At 49.7% G+C, this 21,214-nt stretch overlaps 1 protein-coding gene across 2 annotated transcripts in view; it reads right to left on the bottom strand.

Moving 5' to 3' along the window:
- Nucleotides 1–18,700, bottom strand: part of LOC144115325 (sterol O-acyltransferase 1) — a 41,584-nt gene extending 22,884 nt beyond the window's left edge. Inside the window, exon 1 of one of the 2 annotated variants that reach the window (XM_077649662.1) lies at nt 18,449–18,700. The gene's annotated coding sequence lies outside the window, so the exon portion shown is untranslated. Of the gene's footprint in view, nt 1–1,085; nt 1,651–18,448 lie in introns of those variants that run through there. The other variant, XM_077649661.1, reaches the window with a different exon arrangement.
- Between the last annotated feature and the right edge of the window lie 2,514 nt (nt 18,701–21,214).

The following is a 21,214-nucleotide window of genomic DNA, read 5'->3' as shown; positions in this document are numbered from 1 at the left end:
ATCGCGTACTGACAATTATTTATAATGCTTACGCAGACGATAATTAATATTTATGGCGCAAGGGCATAAAGGGCAAGATGAAGGAGGGAGTCAAAAGGTAGGAAGGCGCTGTAGTGGACGACTACGGAATAGAGGGCCACCTTATTGCCGGCTCAGCAACCGAATGAGCGAGGGGCATGTGCTCGTATAGGCGTGAAGGCAGAAAAGGAAACGAAATGGTCACGACGCTGTAGACTGGCATCAAAAGGGGCCACTGTCACTGGCCTGACAGAGTTGAAAAAATCGAGAGGTTAGACAACAAACAGATAGAACACCGCGCAGCCTGCCCCGTTGCCCAACCGACGACGATGGCTGCAGCAAAATCCAAATAGCTCATTGTGCCCGTCCCAACCCAACCATCCGGACGCCGGACGCGCAAAATGTAGTCCAGAGATGCGTTTATGCATTAATATTCCTCACCGTTCCACGGTACGCGGACGATTCAACAGAATCCTGCCTATCTGGGCAAGGCGTTTCGTGATTCGACTCGCCCCAGAATACCCGAAATTATGGTGCGAGTATAGTTTGCGTGCGCGTGATCGCGCAGTGGAAAGGGGGGAGTAGCAATGGTGAACTGGCTTAAGCCTGCGCCATACATGGCTGGCTCTCGCGCCGGCAACCCTCCTGGATTTGTTCGATAGTCCTCAGTAGGCGAGTCCATTCTTAAGCGGGAGACACGAAAGCGTTGGCGCGGAAACCCACGCGTCAACGTCTGGGTAATTCTTACGGATAATACGGAGAACACCTCTCTCATCGGTAATAGCCACCAATTCGTTGCTGAGCGCTAATGCACCACCCAGCGCAAATTCGAGAGCAACACTAATCGTCTTCAAACCGTCCCGAAACAAAACCTATCGGCATAGTGTAGTCGTCCGAAGGCCCGAAACACGCGACGGAAATCGAGTGGTGAACGGTGGGCGTGTACACGAGGCGCGAATGGGGGCGCGGCAGAGTCACCCATTCATTCATTCCCGGAGCGCAGGAACTAAAGAACACTAGGAATCGTACGGACCGAGGGGCGCTTGTGCGGCGCGAGCACCGCTTACCTTGTAGCAGAAAGCGCTGTCAGCCCTGGGCGCAGTGAAGTCCTCCGCGCTGTGGAGAGGACAGCACCTGTCCGCGCCGCAAGGGGTTCGCCGGTCTCCCCGTCCCAGCGCCCAACGCGTGCCCGCCGTTGCCTTATCTGCTGGGCGGGCGAGCGTTTAACAGCCGCTGCTTCTGCCCCTCCGCTTCGAGGGAGCCGCAATACACGCTTATCTCGCGCTTTGCTCTTCAAATTCCCGGCAGTGCTGCGCAGTGTACGCTCACGAATGAGGGGGCCGGGCCCGGAGCCTTCCGCCTCTTCTTCCGTCTTGCCAGCAGCTGAGCGCGCGTTCTTTGGGCTCAGAATGTGGACGCATTCGCGACGAGCAGACTTTAGTTCCGCAACCATCCCCCTTGCTATGGCGACGGGAGCGCCAAGAGTCAGCGGAAAATGCGTTCGCAGAGCTGGTTGCCGGGAAGCTCGCAATATTATAGAATGGCTGCCCGTGCGACCTTCCGGGTGCTTCGTCAAATGCGCCCGACCTGCGCGACGGCCGCTCCCTTCCTCTGACGCCGCACAGAGTATCTGAGCGGCGTCACGGGCGCTCACTTCCGCTTCCCGACCACTGCGGCGCATCGAAGAGAAAATTCAATTGTCCTTGTTTTCGGTGGCATGCACTAAAAACACTGCGGTGGTCAGAACGAGTAATCGGGTGGAGCGAGCAGTCAACGTTGAGCCTAACCCTTTGAGGCGGACAGGTCCTAACAAACCGAATTTCTAACGTACACCTCAACCTGCACACGAGCTCTGAGACGCCGTAGTGGAGAGCTCCGGATTAATTTCTGTCGGCTGGAGTTCTTTAAAGGGCACCGACTTCGCAGAGCGCACGGGCGCTTGCGCATTTCGTCCCCATCGAAATGCAATCGCCTCGGCCGGGATTCGATCCCGCGACCTTGGGCTTACAAGCCGAACGCCATAGCGACTGAGCCACCGCGGCGGGAACTTTTGATGCACGCTGAGGTGCGATGGGATGAGGAAACACTCAGATAAGCGAACCGTGTGCTTCCAGGACCTACCACTTCCACCCACCTGCCATGACGGGCAGGTCTTTCCACCCTGCCCATCGAGTTGTCGGCAACCTCCCGCGCTGAATATACACAGATATACCTATAGGTCGCCATATACAATTTACATCTGGCTGCTCTCGAGAATATGGTTACTGAGCAGTTAACAGGTGTTTTCCACCTGCCCCGGTGGCCAGGTAGTGATGACGCCACAAAGTCACGCGACCTAGACGGGCCACCTGCTTTTCAGTTCACAACGCCGCCGGAGCTCGTTTTATGCAGAACGGGAGCTGCGGCTGAATGCGCATGCGCACAGTGATATTAATAAACATTGTGTCTTATACCTACTGTCCTTCATCCATCGTGGCACGGGCAGGGACACTTTAATTTTTTTGTTCTTTTCATCGTCCCACAATAATTTTCGTCCTTCATCCATGCCATGCAAGCAGACATTGCACAGAATGCACTTGATATATACCACTTTCATCGCATAGCAATACCATAACTAAGCATAATATCGATAAACAATGCAAAACAATAGCCACAAATTGCTAGCCCACCTAATTCGCATTTGGCCCAACTACGACAAATCGACCGCCCATTTATTACCGCGCGCCTGGAACACAGAATACGCACCATCCCGCGACCTCCTAACACTGCAACGATTCTTCCACGCAGCATATAGAGGTGGTCTTCAGAACAATCAGGAGTGCCTCGTCATTCAGACCGCAGTAAGACTACGCTCGGTCAGTTATCATTGCCTCTCAGACACCTGAAAGAAACGAAACGTTGCCGACTGAACTCATGACGAACCAATGAGGAGTTTCAATGCTGAAAACATTTTTTAGCTGCGTGATGGACTATAATCAAGTATTTGAAACTTTTCATTCTATCCTTTCTTTCTACCGTTTCCCTCTGTCTTTCCCCTTCACTGTCTTCTCCCTGTCCTATTCCCCGCTCAGATGCTTCAGATGCCGCGGCTAGCAACATATTTTCCTTCCATTTTTTTATGAATAAAGAATCAGTAATAAAACATTTCATTAAATCTGACAGAATTGCTCGCAACGAAGATTTCGGGTTTCCCTTTTGGCACCGATAAAGAATAAAAGTATTTCGAGCTACAGAGTAAACAAGGACGTTACCCGCCCGCACCGCACGCGCCTGGTAAGGCAGGCAACCAACGTAGCCCATGCAGATGACAAGAATAGCTTCGGCTAAGCGAAACGAATGACTAAAGACACGACGGACAATAAAGTTTAGTTTTAAAAGAACATAATTAAAGACACGGTATATTTAGCGTTTCTGTCCCGCAGTCAGACCTAGCGTCGGACGATACAGTTTGCTAACCAATTAGCCGCGGCATTTGTGTTTTTTATTTATTTATTATAGTACATGCTGCAGACTCTTGCCAGGGTCCAAGCAGGGCAGGCATGTATCGATAAGACTGTTTCAGGAAGATACAGAACACAATCAAAAGAAACAAGCATAAGAAAAAAGTGACAAGCGTTACTAAACTGAGAAAACGGCATAACATGGTTCCAATCAGACACTGTCCGCGGAAAATAAGAATACTTAAAACAGTCAGTTTTCGCAAAATACGGTGCAGTGAGTGAATGTGATGATGCCGAGTATGTCGGGTGGATAAAGGGGTAAGTACTGAGCAGGATCGATGCTTAATTCATGCTGAAAATCGCTTAATACAGAGTGTTATTCAAGATAATTATTAATATGCTTTGCAATAATGTGTTCCAATATCTTACAGCACGTAGAAGTAAAAAAAAATCAGACGGTATTTTTGTATTAAAGAGCAGTCGCCTTTCTTAAAGATGGGAACAACTCGAGCGGTTTTCCACTGAGTCGGAAGTTTTGATGACAGCGGTAATTAAAACACGCGCGACGTATACATCGAACGTGTTGCAATACCTGATATGCCCATATACAGCATACCTCCACACACTACACTGGGGGCAGCCGTTTTCAATTGACAGACTTTGAAACAGCACGAGGGCCAATTATGATTTGTGCCGCAACCGAAAATTCCCCAAGTTAGACCCAAAGTTCCCTATTTCAGGACCTTTCTCTCTGCAGCATCTGGAAAGCTCCGGGAATTTACAAAAAGTGAGACAACTTCGGCTCTTAACATTCACTTTTCACCAAATTTTACTCCTCGAATGCCATGAGAAAGAAAAAAACTTCTGGAATAGAACATCACTACCCCCTACCCCCCCCCCCCCCCCCCCCATTTTTTTTTTTTTTTGTGGCCCAAGGACTGAAGCGCAAGACCATTAACCTTCAGAGCGATAACGGATACTGTTAGCAAGCGCTGTCAGGATACCGCGTATGAAACGGATCTCATTCCGTTCGCCACGCGCTTACTAAGCAGAGCCCGCGTGTTGTTAACACGGACACGTTTTGGTACACAACATCGCTTGACAAACGCAACGATGCAGGGAGTATGCGTCCAGCGACAAGGAGGCAGAACCTCATTTGAAGCCACAGCGAAAATGCGTGGCGTAGGAATGATCGCCTCGGGGCAGCGTCGAACTGCGGCGTTGACGCCTCAGCGGTGAAGGTTTTCCGCAACCCGTCCATCATGACCCGTAGGAGGGAGATAACCAGCTCTTCGCAGCTCTCTCGTCTAGCACGCTTTGCCATTCTGTGCCTTCCCACTCACCTTCAAAAAGGCCGCTGCGGCCATTCGTCCTGTGTCGGTAACGACTGCGGGGTGGAAAAGTCTGCAGGAGTTTCGAGGTCCAGAAAACAAATAAAGGAAAGAACAGGACTTGCACTCTCAAAAACAACTCTACACAAACCGCATTAGTGCCTATTTATTGCTCGGTGTTTTCCGAGGCAACATACCAGCGCCAACGATTCCCTGCTCCGGACGAAGCTCCCAGACTGAGTTCTTCGCAGTCTTTTACAAAAGCAGACACTTGTCAGGTCGGCACTGACCGTCATCACAAAGGTCAAGCCACACGTCCGCGCAGATGATGACAGCAAGTGCGCGGTTGTTAAGAATAGCTAATAACGATTCGCCCATTCGATCAAACTCGATAATGAATACGACTGCGTCTCCCGTGATCCGGCAGGCAGGCCATCCTGCAGCAAACTTTGTTGCTCCTAATATGCCGCAACGCTCTGAATACTCAGAATAATCGGAGGAGCCAAGAAACTGACCGTCATATGCGTGTGCTTTTTACCTGTAAAGGCACACACCGTGCTACCTTGAGAAGGACCACTGGAGTCCGCCTAACGGTGGCACAGTAAGAGATGAAACGAATTCAAGGTACGCTCTCTTCGTCACATACTGTTGCAGCGAAGGCCTGTAAATATTGAGCAGTTTCTGGCGGCCGAAAATGCAGGCAGGTTGGGCGATGCCTTACGTTATATAGCGTAATACGTTATATACGTTATAGGAGCGGACGCTTGGAAGGTCCAAATTCGAGCCGTACGACGCGCGTTTGTGAGGACATAATCGCGCACCCATCGAAATGCATCAGGACACGCGTGCAAGACTATTTTCCTCCCAGCATTTTCATATATGACTCGTGAACGGCGCCCGTGGAAGGCCTTGATGCTCAGCGCTATTGCCACGCAGTAAGCAGGCCGTGACTGCGTTCAATATAATTTGGCGCTCATTACGCACAGTACTAAATACAATGATGAACTTCTTTAGGCATTGCAGAGGGCATTCCCGTGACGTCACCAGCCTCGCTCGAGCGTCACGTTGTGCTTAGGGAGCAGAGCGGTTTGCGCAGTTGCCATAGTAACCGCCGGGGAACTTATCTCTTCGTGTGCGGTCCTTCAACTTTAGTGCGTTCTCTCGCATTCAGAATACGAAAGCTTTATTACATGCACCTTCCTTGTAGTTGCACGTTCAGGCAAACTCATACAAACGACAAGTATTGCTCCTTTTAAAGCGTCCGTTATTTTTTCCAAAAGGTACAGGAAACGGCTGGGCAAGGATCCCCAAGCTTGCGGAAGTCGATAGCACTGTGCTGTGTAGTACGTAGCCACCATTGAGGTGCATGCGCATCGCAGCAGAAATGAATTACAATACCCTCCTAAGAGTTCTCCGCTCTCTAGTGTATCACGTTACTCTGCAAGTCGGATAAGATAACAGCGACGAGCGTCCCTTATGTGTGCGCGTTGTCGCCGTCCAAAGCGACGGGCTGCGTGCCAATGAGTTCTAGCACATGTTCGCGGCTCATAGGTTCAAGAGCGCCCGTAGCAGTGCAGTATTTTCAGCTGTAATGTTCACTCTCAGCGGCACTCGGACAGGCTGGAAACGGCGGCGAACGGAGAGGCCACGTATATACTGCAGTCACAAGAGTGCAGATACAGGCGCCCCAAACGCTGGGCATGCAACTGCTGAAGAAATACTTTCCAAGCCGAACTCTCACAGGAATCCTCTCCCGTGCTCAATCGTTCTTCACCTTCCTCCTCTCACAACTATAGATAACCTATGCGCGGTCATGTACGCAGTATACATACTATCGTGGTAATGTATACATTATCATACAGTGTGTGCACTTTTAAGGACATGGGTGGTCCTTATTGTTACTCCAGTGAGAAAACGGTACCTGGAGGCGAGCACTGCTGTGCGGACGTAGAAGTAGGTGGAAATGTGGACGATGAAAACCAAGAAATGAATTCCTGAATCTCTGATCAGGCTGATCATTTTTATCATCCAGAGCTTCTCACGTTCACACCGCGCACAAAAACGGTACGTGTTAAAATAAAGTTTAATCGATAAAATTTTATACGCCAAAGCAACAATGGGCTATGGGGCATGCTGTGTTGGAGGGATCCGGACCGATTTGGACCCCTGGTGACCTTGAACGGGCACCAAAATCCAAGCCGTTTGAAAGTGCAATTTTCACCCAAGTATCGTAAAAAACTGCCTCCGCCTGCTGTAAAATGAAAGAGGATAGGAGCGAATGCGCTGCCGTCGCGTAATTTTGGTCTCGAAGGTACAGGTCGGAATGCACCTCAAGAACATGCTGCAAGCAATTTGGTGCCGCAATGCTCGCAGCGCTGAGCGTGGTGTGCAGGAACGGTATGTTCACTTCGGCCTCGAAGCAGCAATGAAAAAAATTAAATGCGCCTTAAACCAGTGCGCTGCTAGCTGTTTTTTGTGCAGGCCCTCCAACAGTTTATCAGGAGAAAAATATATAGATAGGAGGCGAAAAGAAATTGCGCTTATAAACTTTGACATTCGGGACACGATGCGGTGCCTACCGCATCGCTAGGTACAGCGCTGTATGGGTTGATGCCATAGGAACGCAGGAAAACGAAGCGAACGAAGCCACATCTGGAAGGCACTGTAATGAGCACGGCGTATGTTTATTCCCCGGATTTGTGCGGCGCGTCGCTTCACTGTGGGCTGTTCAAGTTTGTTAAGGGCCCGGATCAGAGCAAAAAATGCCTGATGCCGCCGCTCTCGGAACCAGGCAGCGTTTCGCGCCGGAGTGGTGTGTGCGCGCCCAGCACTCATATAGAACGACGACCCCCGATATCTGTCGGGTGAGATACGCTGGCAGCCGACGTGCCATGGAATCTGTGGAGAGTGACGATAGAGGGGCGGACGCATTTCTTTTTACGTTGGCGGGTTGGAGGGGGCACGCACTCAAAAGAGTCTAAAACAATAGTGGCCATAACGCCAGAAACGAGATCTAAGGAGACTATACATCGCGCGAGCTTTTTTGTTTTTTTTTTTCTTTCTCCCCGCATCACGCCACACTGGCGACCCAAATACCTTCCAGCGAAAGGGGGACGAGTATCACTAAAAAGATTAGTGCCCGGCATCACTATCAATACAATTTAAGCAAAACTCGCGGCATTCGATATTTGATCGTTTTGCTATCAGTTCTACGGCACCCACCACCATCTTCCCACGTTTTTTTTTTCTTTGAAGACACGGTACCTGACACTGATGGCGCATAGTGCCTGCAAACAACGCTATAGAACACACGTTGTTTAACTCCGTCTAGGCGCATATGCAATCGAAACCAGCCAATTAGACGCCAGTAAAGAATGAAGCGCGCGATGACAACGGAGGCGGACATCCGTCCGATCGCGGATCACCGCGTGGTATCTCATCCCCGGCTCGGGACCCGCACGGTTCCTGCGACGACCGGCTTCCGAGTCGCCGGACCGAATATTGGCCGCGGCAGCCGTACTTCGATCGAGGCGAAATGCAAGATTGCAACTTCCCGCAGGCCCCACGAGCAGCATTAAACTGCACGTATACTACCAAACCACACTGCCGCCGCGGGGGCTCAGTGGTCATGGCGCTCGGCTGCTGGCCCGAAAGACGCGGGTTCGATCCCGGTAGCGGCGGTCGAATTTCGATGGAGGCGAAATTCTGGAGGCCAGCGTACTGTGCGATGTCAGTGCACGTTAAAGAACCCCAGGTGGTCGAAATTCCCGGAGCCCTTCACTACGGCGTCTCTCATAGCCTGAGTCGCTTTGGGACGTTAAACCCCCATAAACCAACCATAATATAGCATACCCTCCTAGGTGGCACAGAGACTGGTAGCAAGGAGATTGTAGGTTTGCACTGGGTATTACGCAGTGCAAAACATTAGTTTTTTTTTCTTTTCGCGCGGAATGCGGCTTCCAGTGGTTCGCTAATCGCGTATATTCCGCGGCTTTTGTGCTCAAGAGCACGCGGCCGCTGCTCGTTTTTTGCTCGGGCGCCGCGCACAGCCGAGTCTGACCGGCCGCCCCCACTCGTTAACGTCACGTTTCGCTCGGTGTCAATCGCGCGCGCGTTCGGCACGCGCTGCGTTGCGAGAGAACCGCGTGCGCGTGGTGGTCTTCGCGCGTTGCAGTGACGAAGGCCGCAGAGTCCCAGTTTCATGGGAGAGCGCGGTTCGCCGCAAGGTGGTGCGTCATACGCGAAACCAGCGTCCGAGGTCGTGGATTTCTCAAAGGGAATAAGACTCAGATACGGTGCGCGAGGCCGCGAAGGGATCGCAAGCGTTGGGCAGACGTCGGGTGGCAAGCGCGGACGTACCCCGCCCCTGTGGCTCAGTGGCCGTGGCGTTCGCCTGCTCTGAGCACGAGGTCGCGGGATCGAATCCCGGCCGTGGCGGCCGCATTTCGTTGAAGGCGAAATGCAAAATACATCAACCTGTTGTGCGACGTCGGCGAACGAATTTAATCTGCAGCACTGCTCGACAGCGACTACTGCTCTCTGCCGCCTTTCACTCTACCCGTCATCCCTGCCCTCACGACGCGGCTACCGTGGTTGCGACAATTACTGGGAATTTACCTTTCCTCATAACATATCTCTTCTGATTTCGCACGGGCGCTAGTAAACAATCGAAGAACATTCGGCGCCATGAAGATCGAGTTGATCAAGCACTCAGAGACAGACCTACATAGGTCACTGTGTCTTAAACATTATGAAGGGAAAACTAGTAAAAATAATTGGTGTGTGCGGCCGAAGTGAAATGTTGTGGTTGGTACGGTAATTTGAAATTCAAGAGATTGCAGCAGTTTGTAAATAGAAATGTTTGATTTTTAAACGCTGGCGTAAAGATAAAGGCACTCGAAAAATCAAGAAGTGCGTTGGGGCAGCCAGCCCAGATGTTGAATTTTAGTTTATTCAGTTTATTTTCGTGACGTACTGTGTACTTATTGAAACGTTCGTAGATGTTAGGAGACATGCCTAAACTATGTTGCCGGCTTCGCCCGGAGTTCCTCAAGAAAGCGTAATTGGACAGATTCGTTTCGTAATCTATGCTAATGACGTAACTAGCCATTCTTTCCCAAACATTGAAAAAAAAAGACTTTCTTACTTCGCGCCACGAATAAAAAGCAAACTATTCAATTTGATTAATAATACACAAGCAAAGCAAGTATAAGAATACAAATCCTCATGCTTAACGATTACAAACACTCTTTCGTGGTCCAACCACATTTGCGAACGTTTGCGCATTCGCGTCTTGTAAATGTGCCTTTCTGCGTCATGATCTATAAACTGCACTCGCGGGTTTAAAACTCTTAGCGTACACAACTTTCATACTACCAAAATTAGGATGCGCAGCAATAGTGTGGTCCCTTTTACCAGAAGGATAAACAAACTTGAAATGGTTTAGAGGCGAGCAGTGCGGTTCATTTTTAACAAGTTTAGCTCTACTAATTCTCCACGACAACTAACGGCCGAAAACGATATTCCTATTTTAGAATAGCGGTGAACTATAGCACGAATTAAATTTTTGTTTGCGATGTACAACAAGTGGCTACAATTTATCGGACGGACATATATTCATCCTTACGCTTCACGCGCATCTATACAGGCACCGTCAGCTCACAACTTGCTCCCTTACCAAGCACGCAGAAACCCAAACTTCTTTAAAAATTATTTTCTACGTACAGTACAGTTATTCAACGGAATGGTCTTCCCTCCACAATTTTTTTCACTGGAAATTCTGAGCAGGCGCTACTTTCGATTTTTAACTTCAATCTGCAGAGTTGCTCTTTTATTTCTTATCTGTTGGTATCATTTTACTTTACGAGGTTGCCTAAGCGAGTGGATGTTTTGAACAGATTAACATGCGAAGGTCATTTTTCAGTGTTGAAATGCAGCCTAATCAGTTGTTTTCTTTTTTCTTTCTTTGCCGAACACGTATAGCGCAAGAGAACATATGTATTTGTTTTATGTTACAGAAAGCGTTTGTACAAACATGCCACCCTGCTTGGTCTCACTGACAGCGCAGTATGTATTAAATAAATAAATAAGTAAACTTCAGAATTCAGACAGCACACAATTGTCTCGGTGAAGAGGCCAACAAAGGTGACACAGGAGGACACCTGATCAGGCCCTAGTCACCATGCATTCAAGCAGCGCAGCAAGTAAGAAAATGCAAATTACAGTTTGCACGAGAAAACTGCAAATACGTCCGTACGATAACTATCCCTCTGACATGAATGCGAGTTTGATGCCGTTGCTGGACATATAGAGGCGGGAATACATAGTCTCGCGTTATATTGCCGGGAATTTTTCCGCCGTATAGCGGAGCTTAAGAAAAGTGCTGAATCAAAGCCGACCGTTCGTGGCATTTGTGCACATGCATTCGCGGCCCTGAAACCCACAAAATTTGAATGTCGCACTGGCGCCAGCCTCCTAGACAGATGAACGCGCGTTTACAAGTCGAAAGCTTTCCAATTTACAGACAATGTGCGCCCGGACGAAACGGCACACTCTGCGCTCCGTTTTCGAATGCGCGCGTGGGCGAAGCAGTACGCTTGTAAATAGATTACGCTTTTCAAGGCAGCCGTGGCAGAAAGCCAAGGGCTCCGGAGGAAGGGATATAACAAGGAGGGAGAAAGACGGAGCACTGAAGACGAACAAGGAGATTTCTTTTTTTTTTTCTGGTCCGTACTCCACCAAATAGGGCAATAAGCTTCCGTCCGCTTCCCGTACGGTTGTTTACAACACGAGCAGCTGCAGCCCTACTTTCGACCGTCAGTCATCCACAGAAAATGGAGCGCGCAGTCCGCGCTATAGCTTCGTTTCTCATCGCTCTGCGCAGCTTGTTAGCTGGGCACCCGAGGACGCTCCCAGGACGGCGTTTCCGAGTCGGCTGGAGAGGGAAGAGCGCATTACTACGAGTGGCACTGGAACTGCGCTCGCAGGAGTCGCCTGTCCGCGACGCTATCCACTCCGACCGACTTGGCACGGTGCCGGCGTCGGACGCGGGGCAAAGCCGGGCCGCAACGAAAAAGCAGCTTCGCTTTCGGCAGTTTTGCCGGTGGCCCTCACGCGCTCGTCGGCTGCGGTGAAGCGCCGCTGGAGCGCGTGCGTAACGATAAACATCGGGTTGGGTGACCAGGGCAGAGGCGACCGACCGTCTTACGGGCACTGTAGATAAATGCCCCAGTCAGTGCGCATATTATACAGTCAATGAACGGTTTCTCATGCCGAACAGTGTCCCCGTGTGCGGGCTGTCACTGCAGGTCCCGATGAAGGGACAATGTGAGCTCTTTATCTCCATTGTTATCTTTCTCACGGAGCGCAGTCGGTGTGTGCGCAGGAGAAAAAAAAAAGTTCGACCCACCTAATGCCGATATTGTTTTTACGTAATGGGGGACCGACACTTCATGATGAGGTTCCATGCACCTGTGACCTTAATGTGGCTGGTTAGAACACTGTGCAAGCGGCTCGACTCCAGAAGAGATTGCGCTGATATGGCTTGCACTGCGCGCCCGTGTTACGTATAGGGCATTACTCGATTTGCTCGCGGATCGGGCAATATAGGATAATTTTGGGCATCACTCTCTGAAGTGCCACGGCCTGCGGGGAAGAGTGTGCTATCGCGGTTGCACCCCTGCACGTGCAGGCGATCGATGGACTGTTCAGCGATAAAGTGAGGAATTCTAGATCGACCACACACTATTGTTTACTTCAGCTGCATAACAGTTACTTCCAAACATCTGCTAACGTGCCTCCCTCGAAGAAAATATCGCCTGAAAAGTTCGTACAGACAGTTATTACACAGACAGGTTATTAAGGTAGCGTGGAAGCCACTCGTATGAAACAAACGGTGCGGTAAAAGCAGTTGCATGAGTGGTCGTGGTCAGCGAGCACCCCGCGATAAGCTATCGCGCAGAGCACGCCTCTTCCTCCGGTTACACCGGCCGGTCGATCGCCCAAATCGATAAGTTAGGAAGCACTGTAGAAGGGGAACGCGTAAGCGCGCATTAGTGTCGGCCATTGTTGGTCACGCGAATTCCCTGCACGTGATGCATGTGCGATTGCCACTAAAGGGGTCATCGAGCAATTCCGAGGTGGGTATTTACATGTACAGAGGGCAGTGCGTAGCAAGCGGTCGTCGATTTCTCAGGTTCTTCGTAGTGGAGCAAATTTTAAAAGGTGAAAAACATCATGGAATACTCACTAAGGAGTCTGTATGGCCGCAAATCTTTGTTGAAAGAAACTCGAACGAATAAACAAAAAAAAAAGTTAACACCGAGCAGTCCTACCACTCGTGCGCTTTGTGTTGACCTTCACGGAGCTGCGTTTCCAGATTGCCACTTGGTTCTTTACAAATATGTGCACGAACCTGAGCTGCCAATGCCTCCCTCCCAAGGAGAACCTCAGGGGTATAGTTCAGGAGGAGGAGTGGCCGCCGCTAACTTCACCTTGACCTTCCCCCTTAGTTCTTTCGCGTTTCTCACAGCACGGGTGCCCGGTCCTGATGCGCACACTGCCCCGCCGTGAAGCACTCAGTGCAAGAAAAGCGGCTAAGCAGTGAACTCTAGCAATTTGAAGGTCATCGCGTCGTAGCCGCCTCTTTTCCTGACCTGCCTTACATCTGCCAGAGAACACCGTGGCTGTATTCCCCTCAGCCTTTCCACCCATGCTGCGCTATTTTCGAAACGACAACAGCAGCCCTTGCTGAGTGTAGCCTGGGCTGCCAGTCTCCGAAAATTCAGCAGTAATCCGGAAACCGAAACACTCCGCCACTAAAAACTTGATGACCGATGCTAGGTCATCATCTACCGTTGGGAGCGTTGCGGTATATTGCCCTAGGCCCGAGACTAGTCCTCCCGCCGAAAGTGCTCTTGGGGTCGCGCAAGAGGCCGCCGCGATCGACCACGCACGTACCATTCCGCAGCGGCGACTCGCTCGGAGCGGTCATAACCTGAACGGGAGAGCGGGACGCGTGTGACGCTCGAAACGATGCCCTGCCCAACGCCATGTGATTGCAGTGGAGTCTCTTTGAGTGCGAACTTTCGGTTTGTTCGAACTGACTATTTGGTCTCGTCGACATCACGCGTGATAAGCGCAGCCCGACCGGTCTACCTTCAATACACGCGATGTTGACGGGACAGAAGAATCAGTTCGAGCCCTGTCGGGCTCCTCTCATAATCAAGAACTCCGCATGATTAGAATTGTCGGCTCCCTTTGAGTTCGAGTTACCGTGGTTCGACAGTTCGTACCACGGCGGGCTGGTAAGAGCGACCGGACGGCGGCGCCGTTCATCGGCCAACAGCGTTCCAAATTGGGCGTGATCGCGGAGAGCGCTGCCCGTTTGCGCAACGGCGGATGGCGCATAGCTGCTGCTGATTGCCAGTGCGCGCAATCACTCTCGAAATCAGCGCGAGAGGGGCGTCCTTCAACCACGCGGAGCCGTTATCGAAACTAGATACGCGCCTATCGCCACCGGGGGGTATGCGGGGCAGGCGCACTCCGGGGCGCCACACGGCGATCCGCAGCTTTGCAGCGAGGGTCAAGTGCACGTACACCCGCAATCGAAAGTCTGTGGAACGCAGTTCAATGCCTTCATTGCACGCAGCCTAGAATAGAGGATTGCCCGATCCTGAACGTACGAATTGCTTTGTATGCCATTAAATATTGAGAAATGCGCCCTGAATGCAAAGAAATTGAAATTTCGTTGCCAAAGTCGCGTTCCACAAACTTTTTATCGGGGGTGTGCATACAGAAATAGTCTCGCGGAATAAGCCGGTGAATTTTTTTAACTGCTTTAGTTTTCAGTCGTTCGAAGGGAACGTAGAACAGAGTTGTTGAGTCGCCGCGGTGGCTCAGTGGTTACGGCGCTCGGCTGCTGGCCCGAAAAACGCGGGCTCATTCCTGGCCGCTGCATGTGGTCGAATTTCCATGGAGGCGAAATTCTATAGAGGCGCGTGTACTGTGCGATGTCAGTGCACGTTAAAGAACCTCAGGTGGTAGAAATTTCCGGAGCCCTTCGCTACGGCGCCTCTCAGCCTGAGTCGCTTTGGGACGTTAAACCAAGAACGGAGTTGTTGCTCAAAGTCGGCAACGTAATCAGAAGTATTTCCCCTGTCCTTCGTCGTAACGCGCACGTATCACCGCTATACGAGACAGTGTCTATTTTTCCTGTCAGAAAGTTCCCATATTTTTTTTTCTTGCATCTAAGAAGCCAGGCATTACTGAGAAAGCGGGAAGCTTGGTGGCGCCTCTGTCCAGTGCCTCGATTTGCGTCGACCAGCTATGGGCTTACGTCAGCATGCGAGTGCTGTTCTATAAATTTCCCCTTCTAAGCTGAACTCTTTCACGCAGCTATCATTCCCAGAATCTACTCCACTACATGGAAGTGAAACGTTGTTTGAAATTGAAGAGACGGAATTGAGAGATTTATTGAATTCCAGTGCTGAATAAGCAGTGGAATTGAAACATGTCGCATTGAAATCAAAGCTTGGAGTCTCTTCTCTCCCAGGAGGCCATCAAGTTACGGCACAGACCCCACTAGAAGCGATCACCTTTAACGCCTGTGCATCGATCTGCAATAGAAGAACGCCCTCCTAGGAAAGGGACTTTCAAGATGCAATGCTGAATAGGCATTTGTAAAACGCCCTTGATGGGCGAGTTTTTGGACGTACTTATTGCGACAGAAAAACAGCCTGTCAGGGTCAACTTGGCCACATTGGCTTGGCTGACGGCATGGAGTGCATGGTTAAGCCAGCGTAAGTCCGCGGGACGGAAATGAAGTGCCGTCTCGTATTATTGCGTCACGCAAGCAGTTCATTCGCTCGACCGCTGATGGATTTTCCGCAACATGCAACGTAGACCGAAGCATGCAGCCATAATTTAAGTTGAGTTTAGTGCCTGCTTATCAATCGAGAATGATTTCGAAAAAATATTGCCCTTGTATTTGGTTTGGTTTATGGGGGCTTAACGCCCCAAAGCGACTCAGGCCATGAGGGACGCCGTAGTGAAGGGCTCCGGAAATTTCCACCACCCGGGGTTCTTTAGCGTGCACTGACATCGCACTGCACACGGGCCTCCAGAAATTCGCATCCATCGAAATTCGACCGCCGCGGCCGGGATCGAACCCGCGTCCTTCGAGTCAGCAGCCGAGCACCATATATCCACTGTGCCACCGCGGCGGATGGCACTTGTATTCGAAGAGGAAGAAACACAGGACAGCGTGTGCATTAAATAAAGAAAGGAGACTTTCATAGAACAATCCTGCACCTGCGACACAATGCAGTAATGCTACGATGTACAACTAATATGGAAAGCGCATACTGTATGTCCGACGTACGCGCTGACAAAAACACCTAAAAATCTTTTTTTTTTAGCCGTCAGCAGCGTACAAGTAGTTCACAATTTACTTGCACTATTTATTTTACTTTAATTTGCTATTTCAGATTTACTGCCACGGTCGCTATCCTAGCTTTGTGGGACGGTGCTAAGCGCGTTTTCGAAAAATTGGAGAACATATCCTCCTGGGTCGTTTTCGACGTATATGCACGAAAGTACAGGGACGCAGGCAGTGCAACGAATTTTAAACTAGAATTTATTCCAACGTAAAATTCATTATTCATTCCGACCAACGCTTAACGCCTTCTCCCACTCCAAAAACGACGTCGCACATTTGATTATTAATTGGCGTAACAAGCGCAGGCTTCGAAAAGACACGAGAAAGAACGCTGCTGAGCTCCATGAAAATTCAGAAAAAACATTTCTTGCTTGTAGAGGCAGGCCACTGACCAGAACGTGCTATCCGACTGCACTGTAGACATTTGCTCAACACTTCCGTGTTTCAGCGCTATTTTTAGACCAGGGAACCTTGCATCCGAACTGCACACAACGTGTGTCGTTCATAGTGTCGAATTAGTGCGGTGTTGAAAGCCCTGATGAGGCATTTTTAGTCAAACTGAAGAGGATTTATTCGCAGAACAGACTATTTGAGATTGCCGTCTCGCTGAATACACCTAATTTTGGTTGCATGTTTTCTTTTTTCAGATGGCGCGTTAGACCTTAGAATACATGGATTACCACGTGGTAGTCACCTACGACAGCTAAATAATTTATTAGTAAATTTCTTCCGTCATGCCGTTTCGGTTTCATCAACCGAACGATGGCTGTGACGTGTAATTGTCCTTTAAATCACGTGGGGCACGCAGAAAACCTGCATAATAAACGCCGATATGTAGTTTTAATTCACTGCAACACTCTAACCAGCCTGCTTCAAGAGCTGGAATGATAACGATGTATCGGCAGTTATGCCGCCGTGTTTTTTGTGCCTCACATGACCTAAAGGGCAGCTAAATGTCACAGCCATCGTTTGCTTGACGAAACCGAAACAGCGTCCCGAAGAAATTCAATTATTAATTATTTAGCGGTCGCAGGCGAATATTGCGCGGTGATCCATGTATATTAATGTCTAACGCACCACTTGAAAGAAAAAAAAACACGCAGGCTTAAATTTGGTGTCTACAGTACTTTAAAGCAAACCTTATCGAAATCGTGGGGCAACGTACTGCTTGCAAGGGTGCAATTAGCAAAGGTGACCAAGAATTTCATTGGCCTCTCCGGATGCACTACGATTTTCACGCACTGCTGCAGTTGATACATATTCCTGAAACATGCGATCTGTTCGGGGACTAGAAGCTGTCGTTTGTTTTGATTTAGAGTGTGGTGTAATATTGCCTTTGCTAGCGTGCGTGACATTCGTTCAACTTTTGAGCGGTTCACACTTTTAGAACCCTGCTTTTGGAAGCACCTCCGGTAGTTTTTATGTTTTACTATATAGTTTTTCCTGGACACAAGATTGCCCACTTTATTAGTTAGACACCCACTGGGATGAGGCGACGTGACACGCAGACGACCTTGGTGCATTTTCTTCCCTAAATGTCGGCTTGCAGAGGAAAAAGGCGCCAATAACAAGTAAATCAGTGACTGCGGCTATGAATCACTCGCCTTATTAGCGTGCACGTGATGAGGATTTTCAACTGTACGAAAAATAAAAAATACTCGACAGCTATACGAGGCCGCGGTAACGGCAATGCTTTCACTAATCTCAGTTTGCCTTGATTCAAGCTAATCGTATCAAATGGTTTCAGAATTACTGGTATCGCGTCCAGAATACAGCGCGCTTTAAATCGAGCAACGGGACTCAAACGTGTCGCCAACCGCTGAAGAGTAATCAGTGAAAAACACGAAAGAGAGAGAGAGAGAGAGAATTGTAAACGGATCAGAGAAGCCAGGCCGTTCACTGCCTTGGCAGGTTTCAGCGCTGAGTCAGTTCTCTCGAACTGCGCGCAAGGCAGGTGCAAGCCAAGAAGGACGCACAAAAAGTGGAGAATTTGCCCGTAACAATTACCCGGTTCACCGCTACATTTGCACGCATAGTAAGCCTCGAACGCAATCAGAACCACCCGGACGTGGGAAAAAAAAAAGCCGAAAAAGAACCACTTTTTTTTTTCTCCCGTCGGCGCTTCATCAAGCGCTCTAGGGAAAGACAAGTCGGCTTTCCGATCCAATCTGACGCAAGCGCGCGCACGATGTGGGCATCGGTGTCTGCTGTGCGGCACTCACCTGAAAACTACTTGCTCCCCCAACTTTGACTCCCGGTGACACACTGGAAGAGACCGGCGTCGCAAGCTCGACGAGTGAGCGCGCGGAAAATGCGGCGGGGAGAGAGAACGCGGCAGCGTCGGGCACCTTCGCTTCGGGGTCGACCGTCCGCTTTTCTAGTTGGCAGTGCGCGCTGAAATGCGCCGGGTGCACCCCTCCTCGCTGCAGGCAACGGAACTGACGCGCGCCCCCTTCCACGTACGAGAGATGACTGGACGCCCTCCGGTGCACGTGCACTCGGCGGCGCACTCCCCCTCCTCTCGCCCCCCCCCCCCCCGTTCCGAACGGCAGCACCCTCCGCGCCGCCGCCGCCGATGGCCGCGCTGATCAAAGCACGCCCCCCGGCGCTGACAACGGCTCCCCCATCTCTGCTTGCGGGCACCCGCAACACCCTCTCAATGCTAAGGCCTCTCCACCGGCCGCGTGACGTCACGCCAAGGGACCGTGCAGGCCCCGCGCTCCGCGATTTCAGCGCGCCGCGCCCGTCTGCACTATTCGGGTACTGCCGTACGTAGCTGCCTTATAAGTGATTCCTTCATTTTCATTTTTGTCGTTGCTGCAGAAAAGAAATTCGCTAGTTTGTGCGCGCCTTAGGCTATCATTTTATCTGCTTTATATATTTTTTTATTGCAGAACACGTTATTGTCAAGAAAGTTCGAGCTGCTAATACAGTTTTTTATAATAAACAATTTAGCATACGGCCGCCAATTTCGCATTATTGGTCATTATAATAAAAAATTGATTAGTTAATTTCAATTAATCATCTAATTATTAGGTTCTATCACGTACATGATGTCTGCCGTGCGGTAAAATCCATCCGCACAGACCGCACATGCGTATATCTAGTTGTTAAAGTAGAAGTTCGTGAACATTGAAAAAAAAAACACCGTCTACTGCGCATTGTGTTAGTTTTATTCTGTATTGTGTTTTGCTAAAAGCTTTCACACACAGCAATAATGACACTCACAATAATGTTGCGCTGTTGAGTATTTGTACAGCTAATCTGACCCTTACAATAAAAAACGACGAGACACCAGCAATGAAGTGTGTGCAAAGCATTTTTATTGCTTGGGAATAAAACTTACTTCTTCTTAAGCGTTGCTGCTTTCCGGGCTGCGGCCTTCTGCTGCGCATTGTCTTGTATGGCATCATTTCTTAGTTTGCAAAAGTTGTTTAGAACAACGTTGGTTGCAACGCGTACTACCAAGCGCAGGAGAGTTTGTGCAGTGTGGCCATTTTCACATGTCTCAATGTCGTGTTCGTCCAGGAGGGAAATCGTCTGTGAAATCACGACACCACGTTGATTTCTACAGGAGAGAAAATCTTCCGCGGTTGCTCCAAAAGACAACTTCTCTGCAACTAGTTTAGTCATCAGTACCATGTGAACTGTGCATGGCTGGGGAAACTTCAGCCCTCCTCTCGACAGGTTAGCTATCATGGCAGTATTTTCCGCTTCGATCTCTCGATTTTCAATCACCAATGTGCTGAAGCAAGCAGAACATGAAAGCTTCTTTAAAGCAGCATGAGCAGCGTATCCTGCAATGTAGACAATAGCATCCATGTCAGAGTGGGCGTGTGTAATATCGTCGTCGCTGACAGCCACAGAAAAGTTGCATGGGACAAGATCCTCACTTACGTCTTCAAACTCTGTTTCCTCGCGTGGAAATGTCAAAAGTTTTTGAAGACGAAGCTTCTTCTCACATTCGTAGAGCTGACGCACGGAAATGTGGTACTGTGATCCTGCCAGCTGGCGGTAACGGCCGAACCGGTCTTCTAGCGCATCCGTCTGAAATTTGCCCAGCAGTACGTACTTGAAGTGAAGTTCTTCTAAGCAGTAGCGCGAGAGTTCTACCAGAGAATAGCATGTCAGTCGCAAAGCACTGTGAGTCTCTTTCGTCAGCGAGCCACTGGTGATGTTTATTCTTGCCCAAGCGTCCAACCAGTCCACAACGCCGCTCAGGAAAGCTAACTGTGTGTCATCAACAGACCTTACAGGGTCTTGCATGCTGTCCCTTAGCCTCTGGCCTTTGCAAGGGGTCTTAACATTGACTATTTGCCACCATGTGAGGATAACGTCAATGAAAAGAGCAGTCGACTCAGCTTGAGGAATCTTGAACGCGGAACCATGTGTCCTGAGGGCATTTGAAACAAACTGATTAATGACGTCGAGAGCGAGCTTTACATTTTGCCGCTCCATTGAGGTTGGATTCACGGCTTTTGCGTTCAGTCTGTAAGCAGCCTTCACAAGCGACGTCTTCTCTGAAGAATAAAGCTGCCGCACAGCTGCGAAAGAAGCAGCTTTCATACGAGGAGGCCCTTCGGGCATTGCTCCACTCAAGTCCATTTCAGGGAAATAGAGGCATGTTCCAGGGTTTTTCTGGTTAATCCAATTGTTCCTAATGCACTTCAAGAGATGCACAGGATCGACCACGTAGAAAAGAGGGCGAGCGTTATCGGCTGGATGGGGATAGACAATGCTCACCTGAGGACTTGTAGCAAATAACGACATCATCTTGCGGTTCAGAGCATTGTTGTCCGTTATCACAGCGATAATTTTGAGCCCCATTTTCTCAACATTAATGATTATGTTCTTAGCATGCTCGTGCAAAATTTCTGCGCTCAGTTTGCTCACAGGTAATATGTGAATGACGTCCTTGTTTGCAGAAAGGAGTGATTGTACCATGAACACATGGGCTGTTGTTGCTGGTTCCGTTGAATGAACCGACG

The sequence above is a fragment of the Amblyomma americanum genome, chromosome 1 (assembly GCF_052857255.1).
Source record: "Amblyomma americanum isolate KBUSLIRL-KWMA chromosome 1, ASM5285725v1, whole genome shotgun sequence".
In the NCBI taxonomy this organism is placed as follows: Eukaryota; Metazoa; Arthropoda; class Arachnida; order Ixodida; family Ixodidae; genus Amblyomma; species Amblyomma americanum.
This window is presented reverse-complemented; position numbering and strand designations above follow the sequence as displayed.